The sequence below is a fragment of the Leptinotarsa decemlineata genome, unplaced genomic scaffold, assembly GCF_025532065.1.
Source record: "Leptinotarsa decemlineata unplaced genomic scaffold, Ldec_3_MD MMD2_tig00000133_RagTag_RagTag, whole genome shotgun sequence".
NCBI lineage: Eukaryota > Metazoa > Arthropoda > Insecta > Coleoptera > Chrysomelidae > Leptinotarsa > Leptinotarsa decemlineata.
Genome location: NW_027412542.1, coordinates 3690050 through 3710165, shown reverse-complemented (window position 1 = coordinate 3710165; position 20116 = coordinate 3690050). Strand labels below are relative to the sequence as shown.

Below are 20116 nucleotides of genomic sequence, written 5' to 3'. Positions count from 1 at the left end.
TTTTTTCCAATAAGTTGTTGATATACAATTGAAACAGGGTTGGAGATAATATGGATCCCTGGGGAATACCAGCGTTGATGGTGAACGTATTCGAGAGATATCCATCGATGTCCACTTGCAGGCAAGGTGCATTAAGGAAGCTGAAGAGTCATACACGAAAATGATCTGACAAGCTATAGCATCGAAGTTTGGCCAGCTAACCCTCGTGCCAAACATGGTCAAAAGTCTTAGAGGAATCGAGCGGAACAGTTCTTGACTCTGCACGTTTCTCGATTGCGTTATACCAAACCTGTCTGCTGATCTTTGTTTCCGAAAGCGATATTGACTATCGCTCAAGATGTTGAAGTCTTCCAAATATTTAAGGATATGGTGGTTTACGGCTTTCTCCATGATTTTTGATACCACTGATAGCAAAGCAACTGGTCTATAGTTATTTGGAAGATTTTTATTACGTTTTTTGGAAATAGGTTGAACGCGAGCAATCTTCACACAAGAAGGAAAGCACCTTTCTTGTAAAACATGTTGAAAAGTCTGTAAAATACTGGTGCGAGTTCATTTGTGCACTTCTTAAGTACGATGACGAGCACTTCATCAGGACCAGACTTATTGATATTGAGCTGTTTCAAAGTTCTCCTGACTAGACGTTGTCAAAAAGTAATTTTCGGCATTGTAGATTCCAGCGTCGGAATAGTGGGTGGAGCCTCCTCCAGAAAATCGACTCAAGTGGGAGGCAACTTGTTCAGCTAGTAAATTTGCTTTTTCTATGGCTGTTGTTGCAACTGAAACATGTGTTAGTGGATTTTGTAAAGGTTTGATTAACAGCTTCAGCTACCGACCAGAAGGATCCAGACCCGTTGGGGTTGGCAAGCAGTCGATCCCTAATTCTCTGATTGTGAAGTTCTTTGCTTTCTTGTATCCTAAGTTTGCAGCTGTTGAGAGCATTAACAAACCTAATTCGGTTTTCGGCACTGGGATTTTTGCGCCAATGCCGTTTGGCGAGATTTCTGGAAGCGACAGCTGGCTCGCAATTTTTGTTGAGCCAAGGTTTACCGTTAGAAGTTTGTTTCATTGAAAAAGGAATATATGCAGCCATGGATGGCAGAATAACTTCCGTTACTTCAGAAACAGAAATAGATGGATCGTTAGAGCTGAAACAAACATCCAGCCTGGGGAAATTTCGGAAATGGTCTCCTCCCACTCATCAGATATGTAATGCCAAACTTTGCGTGGCTGGTATTGTTCCCCAACATTCATCGGTAATTCACTCATACTGAAATGAGTTTGTGATCGGAAGATCCCAATGGAGACCTTACGGTAGCTGTGTACATTTCTGGATTGGTTGTTAGGTATAGATCCAGAAGACTAGCATATTCTCCATCACGCTCTGGAATCCTGATTGACTCATTTCTAATCTGAGTAAATCCGTAGCTTATTGCAAAAGCATCAGCTTCGCGACTTTATTCGTCATTGATATTTTAAAATTTGAGCTATTCGATATTGAGGACATTGAAGTCACCGAAATGGAAATTTTCGCACTGGGATGATTGATTTACAGAAAGTCAATGGCGTTTGCAAGTGAAGAGAATAGAACCCTATATTGTGTATCGCTGATGGTCGATAAACGAAGCATATAAATTCAGTGATCTTCTATGATATTATTATAAACCACATAACATCAACGTTCTGGGGTTCCAGCATTTCCTCTCGTAGACAGGAGAAATGACTTCTGATAAAAATAATATTCCAAGGTTACGTCTGATACGGGAGTGGAAATCGTAGCCGGGATATAGAAAATTGACGGAGTTTGTTGAAGCACTGACTTTGGATTCATTGAGTGCAAGAATATAAAGACTATTTGTTTGCAGATGTTGGTGCACTGAGTGAAGAAAAAGTTACGATGAGAATCTGGGTGAATTTAAAGTATTTTTCAAAATTAAAAATGTTCAATTTATCGGTAACTTGTCGTATTTAATGATTTTGCCTTTTGAAAAAGAGCTACTAAATTGTACAGAGTGGGCCAAATTGGATATTTCTAAAGGAAAACTCCTGTTTTCGAACTAGATATATAGAAACTGATGGCTGTGTCTGCCCACACACTAAATCCAAATATTCTTTCACTTATATGCTCCACTATAGAATGACGATTTTGTTGTACCCAAGTATAAAAATTTCAGCAGTTGAAGATGGCGGCACTTCGCACATAAGCTTCGTCTGTCCAAATAGAATTCAACGAAAAATCACACACTTGGTTACAAATTTCCAGGAATCACTGGCAAAAAGCCAAGCGGCGTTCAAAATATCCTGTTCGGAGTTGATAAACTCTTCTGGTCCTGTATGCCTTGAATTTGTGTTTTTTTTCAAAATCCTCCAAGCGTTACTTCTTCCAACTCCTGATCCCATAAGCTTCAGACCATATGTTTTATACTTTGTTGAAATATATTCATTATGGAGCATCTGATAATTCGAAACAATATAGGGTGATCCATTAAAAAAAATTGGTGACATGCTCTGGGTGTGTTATAGGGAAAGTAACATCAAATGTGAATATGTCAAAATGTGAACCCTGTATACTATTGTTGACGTGTTATTTTTCCTAAAAATCATTATACCAAAAATTATTCAGGGTGGCTCATTTTGAATGGAATGCACTGTATATGCGTTTCATTGTTTACTGTACTGACTGCTTCCTCGAAATGGAATGCAGAATCTAATATCGCTGAACAAACAAGTTTCAGTTCGAAACGTGCCACAGCTTTTGAGAAATGCATGTTTTGTGATATAACGACCGCGATCGATATTCATAACATGCAATTGAAGGATGTGAAGTAAATTATTAGAAAAGCGAGGTTGTCTCCTAGCAGTGCCGAATGCAGTCCCTATCTAAATATTTTTATACTGGAGGAATTTCATAAATGACACCTATTTCTGAAGCTATTGGAAGAATTTCATTACTTCTCTTGTTGTTTGTTAAATTTTTTTATCTATCAATTACGCTGCTGCTATATCGACAGATGGCTCAACAGTATTGCGCCTAAGCGGTAAAAATTTTCGATCATTTTCTCTTTTGAAAAACACGACAGTTGTAGAAACAATACAGTCTCATCTTCTACTTTTAATTCCTTTTACTTTTAATTCATTCTGATAATTATTTGTAAGTCATGATTAATTTTGAGAAATAATGATAGTAGGTAATATTATCTGAAATTGCATTTTCCAAGGTCGAGTGAGCTAAAATAGGAAACTGAGAGGTTCATCATGATTTGCCTGGATGGTATATCCTTAGTCTAGAAAATTGGAGTAATAGGTGTAGAGGATAAGAGTCTGCCCAGAAGCACCTGAACTAAATTTGACATACACCGGAGATACACAGATTACTACGCTTGTAAATAATTCTCAGTTTGACATTAAAGTAAAGGTATGTACAGAGTGACATACCTAATCTTATTATCAAACTTATTATCAGTGAGCCAGTTGATAGCAAGAGGAAACAAAGTTACTTTCAAAGGTGATGTGTGTTATATACACAATCAACAAAATGAGCTTATTGGAATAGCAAATTTACAGAATGGTGTGTATAAGTTGAATACAATGAAGTCAGAGAAAGTGTTGGCAGCAGCAGTTCAAACTACAGATGCAAAACCGTGGCATAGAAGATTAGGACATATTAATAGTGTGATTCCTAACACGGAAACATCGAACATTCGCGTGCTCTCAGCTACGTCACAATTGGTTTATAACTACCAGTGGCGGCCGTCGTTTTTTCTTCAAGGCATGATTTTCAACAGTATTTTCGAAAGCAATTTTTATAGAACCTAATTGTTCTTCCCTGGGTCGTTGGGTTTGTTGTTTTTTCATATCACTAGCAAATGAATGCCACTGACAAAATAGGGAACCATAAATATTTATTAACCATTGATAATTCTCATTGGAAGCAGGAATTTGTTTGTTTCGAAAAATGTAGCATAGAATTTTGTAATACGATAATTATTGTGGTTTTCGTTTATTGACAGTTTTGAATTCAAATCACTTGCGTATTCAAAAAACACTTTATTGTGAAATTTTCACTAAACAGTTTTACAAAAACGAAACACGTGTTTCGCCATATAATGGCTTCTTTGGGCGTGTCTTTACTTAGAAGAAATTCATGAGGTATTTACTACCTTATAACTTTTTGGGATAGTAAGACCTTTAATGCCTATAATGGCACTTTCAATAGCAATCAGTCCATTGAATAACGTATTTTCGTGATTAATAGTGGAATTATAGGATGGAATAAACAATTGGAAATTAGTTAAACCAAAATCAATACGCACGATTATTTTTGTAGGAATATCTTCCTGTGTTCTGTCTACTACATTCTACAAATATTGTTTCATTTCCCATGAATCTTCCAGGATAAAAGAACTGAATTTATCGGAATCGCACCCAATCAAAAAGTTATTTTCGAGAACAACAAAGTAGGTGTGAGATTCACTCGCAAGCATACATATAAATTTCAATCCAGTGTCTCGGAGTGTTCGGCAGTCCATCTTTGTCTTGAACTATAGAGTTTCGATCCACCATAGCCACTTTATTACTCTCAAGCGAAATGTCTATCGAAATTTATTTCGGAAGGAGATTGTTTCTCCGAATGGGATAATAGTGGAAGGCTGTTTACGAATTGCTCTGCGGATTGCATCCTCTCGAGGGAATGAACATCTGAATATTTACGGTGTGATTGATTGGTACACGAATGCACAATTATTGTAGAAATACATTTTCGGAATTTCCGATTTCAATTTCCTTCTGAATCTTTATCGATTAGGGGGGAATTTGAGACGGCAAATTCTAATATAACTGGTCGAAACTTGTTAAGTGTAATTGTAAATTACAAGCCTGGACGTCCTTCCTGAATTTATGATGTATTTAAAGATCACTGTTGACTGTTGTAGGTAATAAGATAAGTTTTATTAATTGAATAGAACTGGCCGATACTTGATGAAAATTCATATTAAAACTAATTGATACAGTTTATTCTATGATTTTCACTATGAAGGGTTTTACAAAAACCGCGACACGTGTTTCGCTATACGAGTACAATAGCTTTCTCAAGCGTAAACTAAAAGATCCTTCCAAATTACAACCATTTCATGCCTACTCGTATGCCTACTTTCTAATGAACGAATCTACGTGAAAACCTCAGGTTTGAATTCATTGACTATATGAATAAATTTTTCGAAAGTACCGTAAATATAATAATAATAATTATGTTTATTTATAATTATACAACAGCACAAGATAGTAACATATAAACAAAGCAATACAAACAAACATGGAGAAACCCACTAAAACCGAAGTTGTGCGTGGGAATTCTTTAGTTGCGCAATGCATAACTGATGTGCAGAATTGATTTTACATTTAAACAAGGCGATGACAAAAATTTAATATTGAACTAAGACTAAAGGACACAAATGAATGATTAATTTTTTAAAAAGAAAGGTATGTTATATATATATATATATATATATATATATATATATATATATATGATGTGAGCTGCAGCGAAGCAGTAACTCGTCTTGATAATGCTATCTGAGATGATGGCGAAACGTCGACTATCGAATAGTACACAACGGATGAACACCCGGAAAAACATATTCTACCATCCGTGAAAACCTACATTGTAATATATATATATATATATATATATATATATATATATATATATATATATATATATATATATATATATATATATATATATATAAAAATGAAAATACATTTAGCAGTAAACGAGTATGAACGAACAATGACAACGTAGATATTTTATTTTAAAGTACAAACGAGGATTATTTATTTATTCATGAGTATATCATGAACAATATCTCTATTAGTATTATACAGGGTGTCCCTGGACTTCCTCTTTTCCTCTCGGGAATGTATAGATGGGGTCGAAATATCACCAGTACTTCATATAACTTTTTTTCCTAAAAGTCTTCGTAACCAAGTTACGGGCCCTCGAAGTTACAAAATGAAAAATGTTTTTCTTTGATAACTTTTCAAGTGAATATTCAAAATCATCCAAATTTTGGTAATTGACTAAACAAATGAATTCCGTCGATGAGCTTTCATGCAGGAGTCAGTTGTTTTGCTACAAAGTCAGGAACGGACTACCCCCGATGGTCCACACCCCAAAACTTTGAAATGACAGATATTTTTCAACAAAATAAGGTTACTTGGACAATTTTATGAATAAAAGTACTCGTGTGGAAAGTCGATCGGAGCAACGAGTCTTGATAAAAATGTAGTTCTACTCGACGACATCAAACCCGCTCTTCCACCATTATTTGAAATGAATAATTATCAAAGCAGAAATAATAATGATAACGTTAATTCAACAACATTTATAACAGGAATAATACAAAGTATGCTAAAATGAAGTCGTAAACAAAAAGTACAGTACCTATATGGAAGTTTGAGTCACAATTGTGATAGCAGATATTTTTTCAAAAGAAATATCAAGTTCTGTAGATTCGTGGTGTTTTTAAACTAACAAGCTACTCTACTATGAAATATCGAATTCATTCCATATTTTGTATGTACATGATACGTGTGGAATAATCACGTTTCGTGTTGATCAGTTATCTGAATCTCATGAAACTCAACATTCGAATGTTTCAAATTCTTCTTCACAGCTAAACTGTTGAGGAGTTTCACTGATAATTATAATTTTATGGGAGAAATTCTTTAACACGAATCTAAATTTAGCTGAAAAAACGCACATCGGAAAAAATATTTACTATAATAATAAAAACCAAACGAATGAACTACAAAAACGGCTGCACATGATCAGGTGCAAAATATCCAGGGAATAATTATGTTCCATTTCTTTCACAGATGTTGACAGAAAAACCTTTTAGAAAGTTTTGATAAAAAATGAGAAACTGGAATGCGATTTTGTTTTGTTGAGTGGTGCGTTGTCATATGACTATCATTGTATTGTCAATATTCTATAGGATATTTTGAATTTTTTTGATATGGCCGAACAGTTTACATTCAATGAATATGCAGATATGCATGTATTTTATGGACGAGCATTTTGTAATGCTGCAGAAGCTCGTCGTCTGTATTCCGAGCATTTTCCCAATCGAACGGTACCGTCAAGAGAAACATTCGAGCGTGTCGATCGAGGGAGACAGGTATGTAATAATTGATAATTAATTTGAGCACGTTGTTCTATTTCGATATTATTGTAGGTACAGTTTTGCCAAAACGAGGTGGTGAGGGCGCTCCTAGGACTGACTGTACGTACCGTTGTATTGGAGGAAAATATTTTGGAAGCCGTCGCTGATGATCCTTCAATGAGCATCAGAAATCTATCAGAACAGTTCCATACATCCAAGTCCACTATTCATAGAATAATTAGGGAACAACTGCTCCACCCATTTCACATCCAGAAGGTACATGCCATGACACCTCAAGATTTTCCAGCACGACTGGAATATGCCAATTGGTTCATGGATAGGCAGAGAGAGGATATGACTTTTATTAATCGAGTTTTATTCACTAATGAAGCAGGTTTCAGTAGAGATGGTGTTATCAACTCTCATAATCTCCATATATGGGCCGAAGAAAATCCCCATGGGATACTGCAAACCAAACACCAACGGAAATTCAACGTGAATGTTTGGGCTGGTATCATAGGAAACCATCTTATAGGACCATTCGTTCTACAGGACCGATTGAATGGAGAACGTTATTTGGAGTTCATTCAGAACGATTTGAATGGACTTTTGGAACATGTTCCATTGCAACAGAGAGGGTGTCTTCGCAGACTAAGAAAATGTATAGAGAGAGAAGGTGGTCATATCGAGCAGTTTCTGTAGCGGATTTTTCATTTCTGTTTGCTCTTGAGGCTCTTAAGTTTCGTTAGTTAAACGTGTTTGCATTATAAAAATTCGTTATGAACATTTTACCTATCATTTCCATTTTCCTTAAAAACTAATATTTTCGAATAATGGTAGACATCTCAGAATAAATGTTGTTGAATTAACGTTATCATTATTATTTCTGCTTTGATAATTATTCATTTCAAATAATGGTGGACGAGCGGGTTTGATGTCGTCGAGTGAAACTACATTTTTATCAAGACTCGTTGCTCCGATCGACTTTCCACACGAGTATTTTTATTCATAAAATTGTCCAAGTAACCTTATTTTGTTGAAAAATATTGAAAAATATCTGTCATTTCAAAGTTTTGGGGTGTGGACCATCGGGGGTAGTCCGTTCCTGACTTTGTAGCAAAACAACTGACTCCTGCATGAAAGCTCATCGAAGGAATTCATTTGTTTAGTCAATTACCAAAATTTGGATGATTTTGAATATTCACTTGAAAAGTTATCAAAGAAAAACATTTTTCATTTTGTAACTTCGAGGGCCCGTAACTTGGTTACGAAGACTTTTAGGAAAAAAAGTTATATGAAGTACTGGTGATATTTTGACCCCATCTATACATTCCCGAGGGGAAAAGAGGAAGTCCAGGGACACCCTGTATAACTGTCGTACATCAAGTAGCTTTGAATCTCTAAAAATATAATTAGAGGGGTAGTCATTCTTTCTATTGTACATAATTTTAATTATTTTTTTTTGTAATACCTCAGCTTTTTTTAGGTGGATATCTAATATGCCACCCCAACTGAAGTATGGCGTATTGGAGCCTAGATTGTACCAATGCGTAGTATATTATTTTGGGGTGATTGATATCGAGAACGGATCTCAAGTACTTGAATTTATACAATAAACATCTCAATGATTTAGTTATTTCTTCAATATGTCCATTCCATTTGAGATGTGAATCAATTGGGACTCGCAGGTATTTCTGTTCTTAGGACTTCTATTTTTTTCCGTGGTTATTTATTATTGATTCATTATAGTTGGGTAGTTGATTTTCGTAACTTGCAAAGGGTAGAAATTTTGTTTTTTCAAAATTGATTGTCAGTGACTTATGATCAAATCAGTCTTTCAATGCATTAATTTGGGTTTTAACTTTCATTTTCAATGTTTCCCTATTACCATCAGTATATATTATGGCCGTATAATCTGCAAAACTGTAAATGGAACCATCTATCTTCATGGTAAGTAGGCTGTTGATATATAATGAAAATAATGTAGGTCCAATCACAGTACCCTGTGGTATACCATAAGTAATTTCTCTTTCAGAACTGAGCGTATTGTTTACTTTCACTATTTGCCTTCTGCCATTCAAATAACTTCTGAAAAGTAGTTGTGTTTTGTCTCGTATTTCTGATTTATTTAATACCTCCAACAACTGATCGTGGTCAACAGTGTCGAAAGCTTTTGCTAAGTCTAAAAATACACATAATGCTTAACTATTTTGATCTGGAAATGAACAGATTCAATAATGTCGAATTATATAATACAGTTTGATCGTTTATAAGATATTGAGAGTTTTCGAATTTGTTTATTTCCATACTTTCCAACAGGATAACTTTCAAACCTTTCTTCTGGAAATGGAGGGGCTGGTATTCATAGTTGAACTCATGTCCCTCTGTGATTAAATGAGTGGCATATGTAGAATTTATTTTTCCATTCTGGAAACTATGAATGAATTATGAATGATAATATCTGTATGTGCAGGTTTACGATAAATTGAAAAATTATGTTTGTTGTTAACTTTTGTTATTGTCAACTCCAAAAATGTATAGAGTCGAACAAACAGACAGTTGACTAAGTTTTTGAATTTTATCAATTCTCTTCACCCTCTATCACATTCACAATGGAGATTGAAAAAGACGATTCTACAAATGTGTTGGACCTGACAATAACAAAACAACAAATATGATTTTTCAATTTATCATAAACCGGCACATACAGATATTATCATTCATAACTCGTCCACCCATCACCCGTATCAGCATAAAGTAGCAGCTTTCAACAGTATGATAAATGTGCCCTTGTTAGAGGCGAATTTCAATAAAGAACCGAACATAATAAAACAAAAAGCCGTCAACAATGATTACGATAGCAGTCTAATACACTTTTTATTATCAAAAAAGTTATACAGCCAAGCTTTAAAGAAAGTTTAGTCAATTCGAAGAGAAGAGGATAAAAGTTATAGAACCTTAACCTATTTAGGCCAATCCACTACAAATATTTTATTTTCCGCATAATAAAGATGTAAATATTGCTTTCAAAACTAATAACAACTTAGGCATGATCATTAAGAATAACAAAGATAAAAGTTTAGTTTCAAAAAAATTGGTAGTGTATGAATTATCATGTGGGTCATGTCCGATGTTTTATATAGGTCAAACTAAAAGAACGTTCAATGACCGCATAAAGGAACACAAAAATAGTGTACAGAATGGAAAAATAAATTCCATATATGCCACTAATTTAACCACAGATCACAAATCATCGATTCAACTGGCATTATGCTACAGTTTCAAAAGCAAATTTTACAGATGGTCTAATAGTAATTTACTTCAATGTTGATTTCATCGTTCAGATTTAAATTTTTCAATTCGGCATATCTTCGAACATGTTGGGAAACTGAACATTTTTTTGTATCTAGACATCATTAAAGAAGTCTGGGCGGTAAATTTCAGTAAAGCTGATTTGATCCAATGTTTGAACGAATTCGAAGACATCATGGCCAACCTATTTCCTTCATGTGATTTTTTGCTGGCTGCCGGCGATATTAATATCAACCTGTTAACTCACGACCGGCGTTCTCAACTCCTTACAGATTTTATAAATTCGTTCGATCTTTATCAGCTTATAGAGAAGCCTACCCGAATAACTGCTCACTCTCAATCCCTTATTGACATCGTCCTTGTCTCTGATAAAGAAAGAATATTAGATGTGGATGTGAATGATATTCAGGGAATTTCAGACCATCTGTCAGTGATGTGCAAAACTAATGCTTCTGTTTCTTCTAGAAGAGTTAAAATGGTTTTTTTTCGCGATTATCGTAACTTCGACTTCGATCTATTCCGTTCAGACGTCGTGAATATTCAGTGGGGTCTCATCTATCAATTCGATAACGTGGATTGTATGGTCTCCTTCCTGAACGACAACATTCTTAATCTTTTCGAAAAACACGCCCCTTCTCAAACGAAGAGAGTAACTAAACCTCCAGTACCTTGGTTAACTTACAATATAAAAATGATGATTGCACTCAAAAACCGAGCTCTGAGTAAATACAAGAAATCATTATCTCTCGCCGATTGAAATAGCTATAAGGACCTCAGAAATTATACATGTAGTGCGATACAACGTGAGAAAAAAGCATATCTGGACTTTGTTTTAAGAAATAAAAATTCCAAAGCAACTTGGAATACCATAAGAACGCTTGATATCCTGAAGAACAACAAAAAAATCAGATATTCCTGATGAATTAAAAGACGTCAATCTCATTAACCAGCACTTCAATTCCATACCTCAACCTATCAAATCTGCTCACCAATTGTCCTTATTAGATCAATATGTTAATTCAGAAGAAACTGAAAACTCCTTTCACTTCACCTCAGTCACCTGTGAGATTGTGCGAAGTTCCCTAAGACGTATCAAGAGCAATGCTTTGGTTTCTGACGGGATATCCCTCAAAATGATCAATCCCATTGATTATTTTTTGATAAATCACTTCACCTTTCTCATAAACTTCATCATTACCAGTTGCCAATTTCCAAAATGTTGGAAGGATGGATTGGTTATCCCTCTGGCTAAGTGTAACTCACCTACTGTCCTTTCTGACCTAAGACCAATTACATTTCTACAGTATCTCTCTAAAGTAGTAGAATCGATTCTGAAAAATCAGATTAATGAGTACGTCAATGAAAATCATATTATAACATATGTTCCATCAGGATTCATATCTCAGCATAGTACCACCACGGCTCTTCTGTCAATTACTGACGATGTTTTTCAAGCTGCAGATGAATAAAATTTGACCTGTTCAATACTTCTAGATTACAGCAAGGCATTTGACACTCTAGATCATGATATATTGTGTGATAAACTTGTCCACTTCGGTTTTTCTCGGAAAGCAGTGTCTCTCTTAGAAAACTATCTGAAGAATCGTACTCCAAGAGTTGTTGTGGATGAAGTTATTTCAGATGCTCTGCCGGTATTGAAGGGAGTTCCACAAGTTATATCCTTGGGCCCTTGCTTTTTAGCCTGTATATTTGTGACTTGTATCTGTCCGTGAAAAAATGCAATATACATCACTACGCAGACGACACGCAGTTATATTTCTCTTTTTCGCCTGGTGAGTCTACATCTGCTCTGTCGCATATTAATAACGATCTCCAAGCCATCTTTGACATTTCTACTGTCCATAAGCTCAAGCTCAATTCAGACAAATCCGCAATAATGATGTTCGGAGCTAAGAACAGAGAGCTCACCAACTCTACCTTTCAAGTTCGCATCGAAAACGATATACTTCCCTCCGTGGTCGAGATAAAAAATTTAGGGTTGTGGATTGATCTGGATCTTCGCTTTACTAAACATGTCAGCTATCTGAACCAATCTTCTTATAACGTTCTCAGACAGCTTTCTCCTAATCGTGATTTGCTCAACACAAACTTAGACTATGCGAGTCTCTGATTATGTCAAAAATGTCCTATTGCGACAGTATTTATGGACCTGCTTTAAAACAATCGGATGCTCTCCGACTACAGCGTATTCAGAATAGCTGTCTACGTTTCTCGTTTGGTATTTGGAAATATGACCATATATCCTCAACAATGCAAGAATCAGGATGGTTAAATGTTGAGAAACTTAGAACTCTACACCTTCTTACCAACACACATAAAGTTTTGATAACTCGACAACCTGATTACTTACTGAAGAAGCTCAAAACATTCTCTACGATTAACAGTTTTACTACAAGGAACAGTTGAGTTCTAGTCATCCCCAAATGAAAATCTTCCATCTTCACCCGCTGCTTCTCGTATAATGCACCCAAATATTATAATCAACTACCCTGCGAATTTCGATCATACACCATCGTAAAATTAAAAATGACTTATTTATCTCCTTGTCCGTTCTCGACCTTGGCATTCCTAAAATGAATTTTCTAAAGTAAAGCAATAGCTAAATTTTTTTGATATTGTTAACTCGACTTGTATTCAAATTCTTATGATGTACTGTTTGGAACCTTTGGTGTTGTAATGAATATTATTGGAGTTTTTTCCCAACACCAAATCGTTATTTTCACACCTCGACACGTGTTTCGATTACTTCCTGATAAAACTGTTTTATCTTTCTCTTGAAGATGATCACTTGGTGATCGAAACACGTGTCGAGGTGTAAAAATAACGATTTGGTGTTGGGAAAAAACTCCAGTAATATTGTATTCATATTATTTATTTATAGTTTCTCCCAGGTTGAGTTGAAAAACAGCCTTGGCTGATACTCCGCCTATACACCATATACTGGAAGTTTTTTTCTTTGTTTCTGTTTTTGTTCCTGTATACTGTTTTATTTCATTTTTGTCTATTTCATTTGTATTTTTATGGTGAATAAAGACGTATTATTATTATTATTAAAAGTTTATGAAAAACCAATAACTCGCTGTCAAATTACATTGTCAATATTTCTCTTTTTTATTTTTCGAATCCTTTCCACACTGACACCTGGATATCTAGAAAGGGTTCAATAATCAGAGACACCAAAGGAGAATTTATTGTTTGTACGCCCTCCTCTACCCTAATAAACTTCGCATTGCCCTCATAAAGCTGCCTCAGAATTCTCTCGCGGAATTAAAACTCAAGGAGATCGTATCGTTATTGGCATTGTTTGAATCTACTCAGAAATACCCCTCGAAAGTGTCGACAAATTTGAAGTCAGAAGGATCGTTCCATTATTGAACAGGCCAAATCGCAAACATTGCAATTTTAGGGTTGGCAACTAGAAGCGAATTGGACACGATGCGCCTTTTTAGAGGATTTTATCGATTGAATGAAATACTCCGTGAGTGTCCTTATTAAAATGTTAGTTATGAAATTGAGCTATGGAGTGCAAGGAATGCCTCTATAAAGGATGGCAAACTGCAATTTTTGATGATCCAATAAGAATACCCGCAGACAAAAAGGTGTTAATATTTACTATACCCTTTTTTTTGGAAACGAATTCACGTCTAATGGTTGGTTCTTGAATAAAACAAAAGCAGGTGTTTCATTTCTATTTATTTTTGATTTGAATTGATAGGCATTCAAATACTAAAGTTTTGACCATTGGAGTACCTCAAGGATCAGTATTGGGACCGCTATTATTTATATTTTATTGTAATGGTATTATATATAAATCCTTTATTTAGTCAAAGACTAATAATACAGGTCAGTGAGTAACAATTTCAAAAGAAATCAATAAAATCTAAAAATAAAATTGATTTGTTGTCACCTGTAGATTGTCATAAAGCAGTAAAGTATATATACATACATATACACACTCATACATACAAAATTGTTAATTACTAATTTACATCTCGTCTCAAATATATTAGCATAAAATCTTGCGAACACATAAAAAATAAAATAAAATCAATGTCATCATATAGAAAGAGTAAAATATATATAAAAAGTTTCTAAACTAGAAGTTTACGCCTCACAACAAATATAGATACTGTGTGTTTATAAAATAAACGTCAAGTCTCATTACGTTTTTCCATCATATATTTTTGTAATAACTTTTTGAAAAGGTCAATAGAATCTATATTCTTTAATTCTGGGGTTGAATCATTGAAAGCTTTGAGTCCTTTAACAAAGACATAATTTTGAGAAGTCTTTGTCCTTACTAGAGGTAAGTGAAAGCAATTTCTTGATCTGGTTAGGTATTGGTGCAGTTCAAAATTGTAACTTATTTTATCAATTAAGTATTTAGGTGCCCGTCCTGTTTTGATTTTAAAAATTAAAATAAGTGTCTGGTGTAACAGATAATCTTCAATTGCTAGCCATCCTAAACTGTCCAACATGGTGCGTCTGCTACATGACGAAATGATACGCATCGCATATTGGGGCCGCGGTTGCTGAGAATATGTGCGTTATGTATGCAGATGACACATCACTTCCAGACGAAGACGACACAATTTTGAAAGAAAATTGTAACACGGTGTCAAATCATTTGTTTTCATAGTTTGCCGCCAACTCACTTCATTTCAACTCTCGAAAAATGTTATTAGCACGGTTTCATCACAGGTAAAAAATCTGTTCAAATCTAGAAATTAAAATCATTGAGAATGAAAACACGCTAGATAATTGTCTGAACTGGAAGGGTCATTGTAATAAACTGATATCGAAACTAAGTTCTGTTTCGTATCTGATACGATACGTAGCCAAAGTTCTGTACAGAATTTTAGCCAATCGAAATGTATATATTTCTATAATAGTGATCGGACACATTTAACTTAAATTTTTATGGTAGACCAGAGAAAAGTGTCTAGTATTATGTTTTCTTCCTTTTGCTGAATTTTTCATTTGGTTGAAAGAAGTGAATGATGATTTCCCAAAACTCAAATGATTGTATCAGGAAAATTTGACTACTTAGGTCTGTAACGTTACAGGTATCCACAAAGAGTTTTCACAAGCATACTGCGTATTTCATAAAGATATTGTTTACTTGGTATGTGACTTCCTAATCACATAGAGCAGTAGATAGTTAACCATGAGAAAATATATTGAATTATCAATAACAATAGTACAATAAACGATTGAAAATGGTGATGAAACATTTATAAAATCCATCAAATATTAAAAACTGAAATATAAAATGTCTCATAAGGGTAATATCTGGTAAAAGTAAAATACAATTTGTGGATGTGATTCAAAATTTGTGAAAACGTGTCCATACATATTCGACTAAATGGTTTATGAACCATTCACAAAAATAAATTATTTCACTAAAAAAGTTCAACATAACATTTTTTCTTCCGGTTGGGGCGGGGTACTTACCTTCCTGGCACTCATCACATATGAGATGGTTGGTGCAGTATTTAAAAAAGGTATCTACTTGAAAGTTATTATCACTAGGACATCTAGTGATAATAACTTTCATCAAGCTTTTATCAAAGCTTTCATACACTGAAGTGTATAAACACGCATCAGTCAAGTTTATTTCGTTTTGGGATCTGTCTCTTCCCATACCACAAAGAACCGGTGAACAGATCTGACGGTGTCAGAAGCCGTTCTCTCCCGTAAACAAGGCAGTAAATCGTACTTCGGTGGTAGTGCAGTTCATATGTTCTTGTCCAACTTCAAAATTTTTTGATTTTTATTAAAGAAACACTTTATTGTGATATTTTACCAAACGGTTCACTAAACCGCAACACGTGTTTTACTATGCAAAAGCTGCCTCAGGCTTGGTCGTACGGAGTATGAACACAAAAATTATAAAAAAACACGTGTTGCGGTTTTGTGAACCGTTCATGAAAGTCTTCAGTCATCAAGATTGAGTTTTATTCTGATTTTATTTTCATAATACGTAACTGAAATTATTATTTTCAAGAAACACTTTATTGTGAAATTTTCACTAAACAGTTTTACAAAAACACAACATGTGTTTCTCTATACGTGTCTTTTGAATACTTTATGGATTTCCATCAAGTATCGGCCGGTTCTGTCACATATCTGAAATTATTATGTGACGTGAGGAACATAAAAATATAATAAAAATTGATTATGTGAAAATATGAAACTACTTATTCAAAATAGATAATACCCTTCAGTTGATGAATCAACAAATACATTGATGGAGTAAAAAAAATACCAAATTATTTTTGTTCGTCAGAAATACAGAGGCAGTTCACATAATTCCAGAGAAAACTTTTATAATGTATTGTTTTTACGAATAATTCATTCCCTCGAGTTTCAGCAACTCATTTATATTTTTCACCTTCTTTGTCTCATCGTGAGATAACATACCTGCGTTCATTCTTCTATTTTCAATCAAACTTATTTGAAGTCGTATAGTTATCATTACAAAAAAAATTAATGAATGTTGAGACTCATTTTGATATTAATGAGATTATAATGAATTATTTTCTAACAATTGGAATTTATTCGAGAATACGGTTGCAATATACGCGTAATATTCAAATAATCTAATCTAGGTTCTATGGAAAAAATCATAGAAAGATCATTGTTTCAAAAGGAAATCCTGAATCCAGTTCGAGAATATAGCGATCTTTTCAGCTATAATATCCCAAGGACATTGATAACTAACGAAATAATTTTATCACAGTTTTCGAAAGCACGTTATTTGGTAACATCCCGACGCCGAAGGCGGAGGGATGTTACCTAAAATAACGTGCTGAGGAAGTTGTGATAAAATTATGAGTTATTTATCAATGTTCGAGGGATATTCGGTGAGAAAATTTTTTGCAATTCGAACAAATTTATTTATTGAACACACAGTTATTGAAAGAACAATTCGTATAATGATATTCCCCTTTTCGATATGAAAATAATCAACTAAGCAAGCAGCACCTTCACCACCTCTCCAAGCCAATTCCACCGCTGCCACGTGATAAAATTTGCGTAGGAGTCCTATAGGGGTATTTTCATCCCAAAAGTTTATAATTTTACTCATTTCATTTGAAGTTAATGGTACTGAGCTTGTTTTGCGTTTAGTGGGATCTGTTTATAAATTTCTTCGTGCTGCGTCGCGTGCATTCCGCGCTTGTTTGAATGCAACACTTTTAAAGGGGTCTAGCATGATATTATACTCCTTGTAATACTTTTCTTGTAATAATTTGCTTGTTATATTCCATACGGTTTTAACAGTAGCCTCCTTAAACTCTGTGCTATCCTTTTTTCTCATATTAATCGCCCAATCCTTGAGTATTAATGCAAGCTCTTCGAGAGTACGATTTCCATCCAATTCATATTTTCTGGCGTCACAAAACTCCATAAATATTTTCCAAGTGTATTTTTTATTATTGACAGTATTTTTTGGTGTATTTTCTTCAATGATTTTGTCAATTGCCGCATCATTTTGAACACCAAAGCGAGGAAGTGACATTTTCGAAATAAATTGAATTACTGAAATGTCAAACAACTTTATTCACTTTATTTCACTACCCGTGAAAACTATCCATGGGTAGTTATCAGTGTAATGATGGTTTCATTGGTTATTTCGACACACATGACTAGAAATAGACAAATTTGATAGGATAATTTTTTTGGCAAAAAATTTTCAGTGAAATTTTATATCACTACCCGTATTACGTTCAATTTGGGACTTTTAGATGTTGAAGAGGCTTATCTGCTAATGGAATTGCTACTAATTCAATATTCTACTTCATTATGGACTTTTCCATCTGATGAAAATATCTATTACATGCCCATTTGATGAGTTTGTGAAATTTCTTCAATGATGTTTCAATTTTTGATTAGTTTATACCTGATCGGGTAGAATTGAGTCTGTGACAATCTCACAATAAAGAGTTACTTGAATACGTTAATAAATATTTCAGCCAGTCATAATTCCATCAGCAAAAGATGGGCCTCTCTAGCATCTGAAAGCCCTGAATTAGGTGCAATAAATCATAGACAATTGACATGAAAATTCACTTATAACTACAATGAAAAATATGAAGTTCCATCAAATCTGATGAAAACCGTATTGAGTAATTTATGAAAAAGCGACTTTTCATTAAAATTTCAACCCAATATTCTTCTAAAACGTAGCAAGTCGGTGAACAAGTTTATAAAGCTCCATGCAAGTCTTCAAAACAAAAGCATAAGTAATTGTCTGAGCATAGCGGAGCCAACATCCGTGAATATTTCACATAAATACATTTTCTTCTGTCTCATTATTTACTAAAGACACAATCCATTTCAGGGAATTATACAATAATCCAAGTGATTACGAGTATTCTTGATGAATCGCCGTGATATACAACCTCTCTTCGAATATAATAGAGCTATAACAGCATTGTTTTTGAAATTATGTGAAAGTTTAGAGTGTTTCTACAAATAATGGAAATATTGAGTTTTTATCGACTTTTCTGGAGAAATTCACCTCCTAAAATCTGGAGAAATTGTAATGGAGAACTACATATGTACATGTGCAGAATAAGATTTTTGGTTTATCCCGAAAAATGACTGGGTAGGTATAGATCTGTTACTGATGAATAGTGGATATTACTTGTGAAAAATTATTTGAATTTATGAACTCAACGGTGTGAACTCAAAAAGTTTGCCGTTTCTACAGGTTCACGAAGTTTTCCATTGCAATTTTCATTTTTGCAGATCGTGAAAGATGACAATTCTGAGCAAAGTCCATGAAAATTATGATTTCCTTCAGAAAAAAAATAGTCCATTATTTGATATTTGAAGTATTATCAAAAAGGGCATTTCAGAATAAGAATTGTGCGAAACCGTCGGCAAAATCTGGAATACCAATACCCTTAAATGAAAAGATTGATATAGAAAAGATTACTTTGAACATTACTTGGTTTATTTCAAAAACTTTCTCCTTCGTATGGTGCATCTCTCAGTGGCAATTCATTTTTTGATGTCCTTTCAAATTGCCGATTGATTCAAGTATTTGAATGAAAACCGTTGTTTGATTTCGAGTTGAGATTACGCAAGACAAATACATTTTTGTATTAGAATATTTAATTTCTAGATTTGAAAAAGATTTCGTTCAGTGAAAAGTTCATTTTCAGGTCCTTTGCACATTTCGTAGAATGATTGCCTTATCTTTCATATAAACTGATTATTCGATATATTTAGAATATTTTCATTTGGACCCATCACCTTTGGCATGCTTTTTGAACCTAGAACCCATTAACAACGCTTTCGTTATCTAATACTAATGGAAAAATTCTATCCCTTTCTGCTGCCCCTCCTTTATTTATGGAGAGTTCGTAAATGTATGGATAGACAGTAATAACTATAAGAGTTTGTATACTTTGGTGAGTGGATGTATATGAATATATATATAATTTCAAATAAAAAAAACATTTGTCAATGTCCATGAAAATAGATATTTAACGAGTTTTGATTATGTTCTAATACTTCTATTCATTAATAATACATTTTTGCACTCTCGAGTATCATACTTGCGTGATTACTTAACTATGTCCATATTATGTTCATATTGTAATTTGATC

General features: G+C 34.1%; 1 protein-coding gene across 6 annotated transcripts in view; it reads right to left on the bottom strand.

Annotated features, from left to right (window-relative positions):
- The window catches only part of Grip (Glutamate receptor interacting protein), a 398341-nt gene that overhangs the window by 198135 nt on the left and 180090 nt on the right, over positions 1 to 20116 (bottom strand). The window lies entirely within an intron of this gene.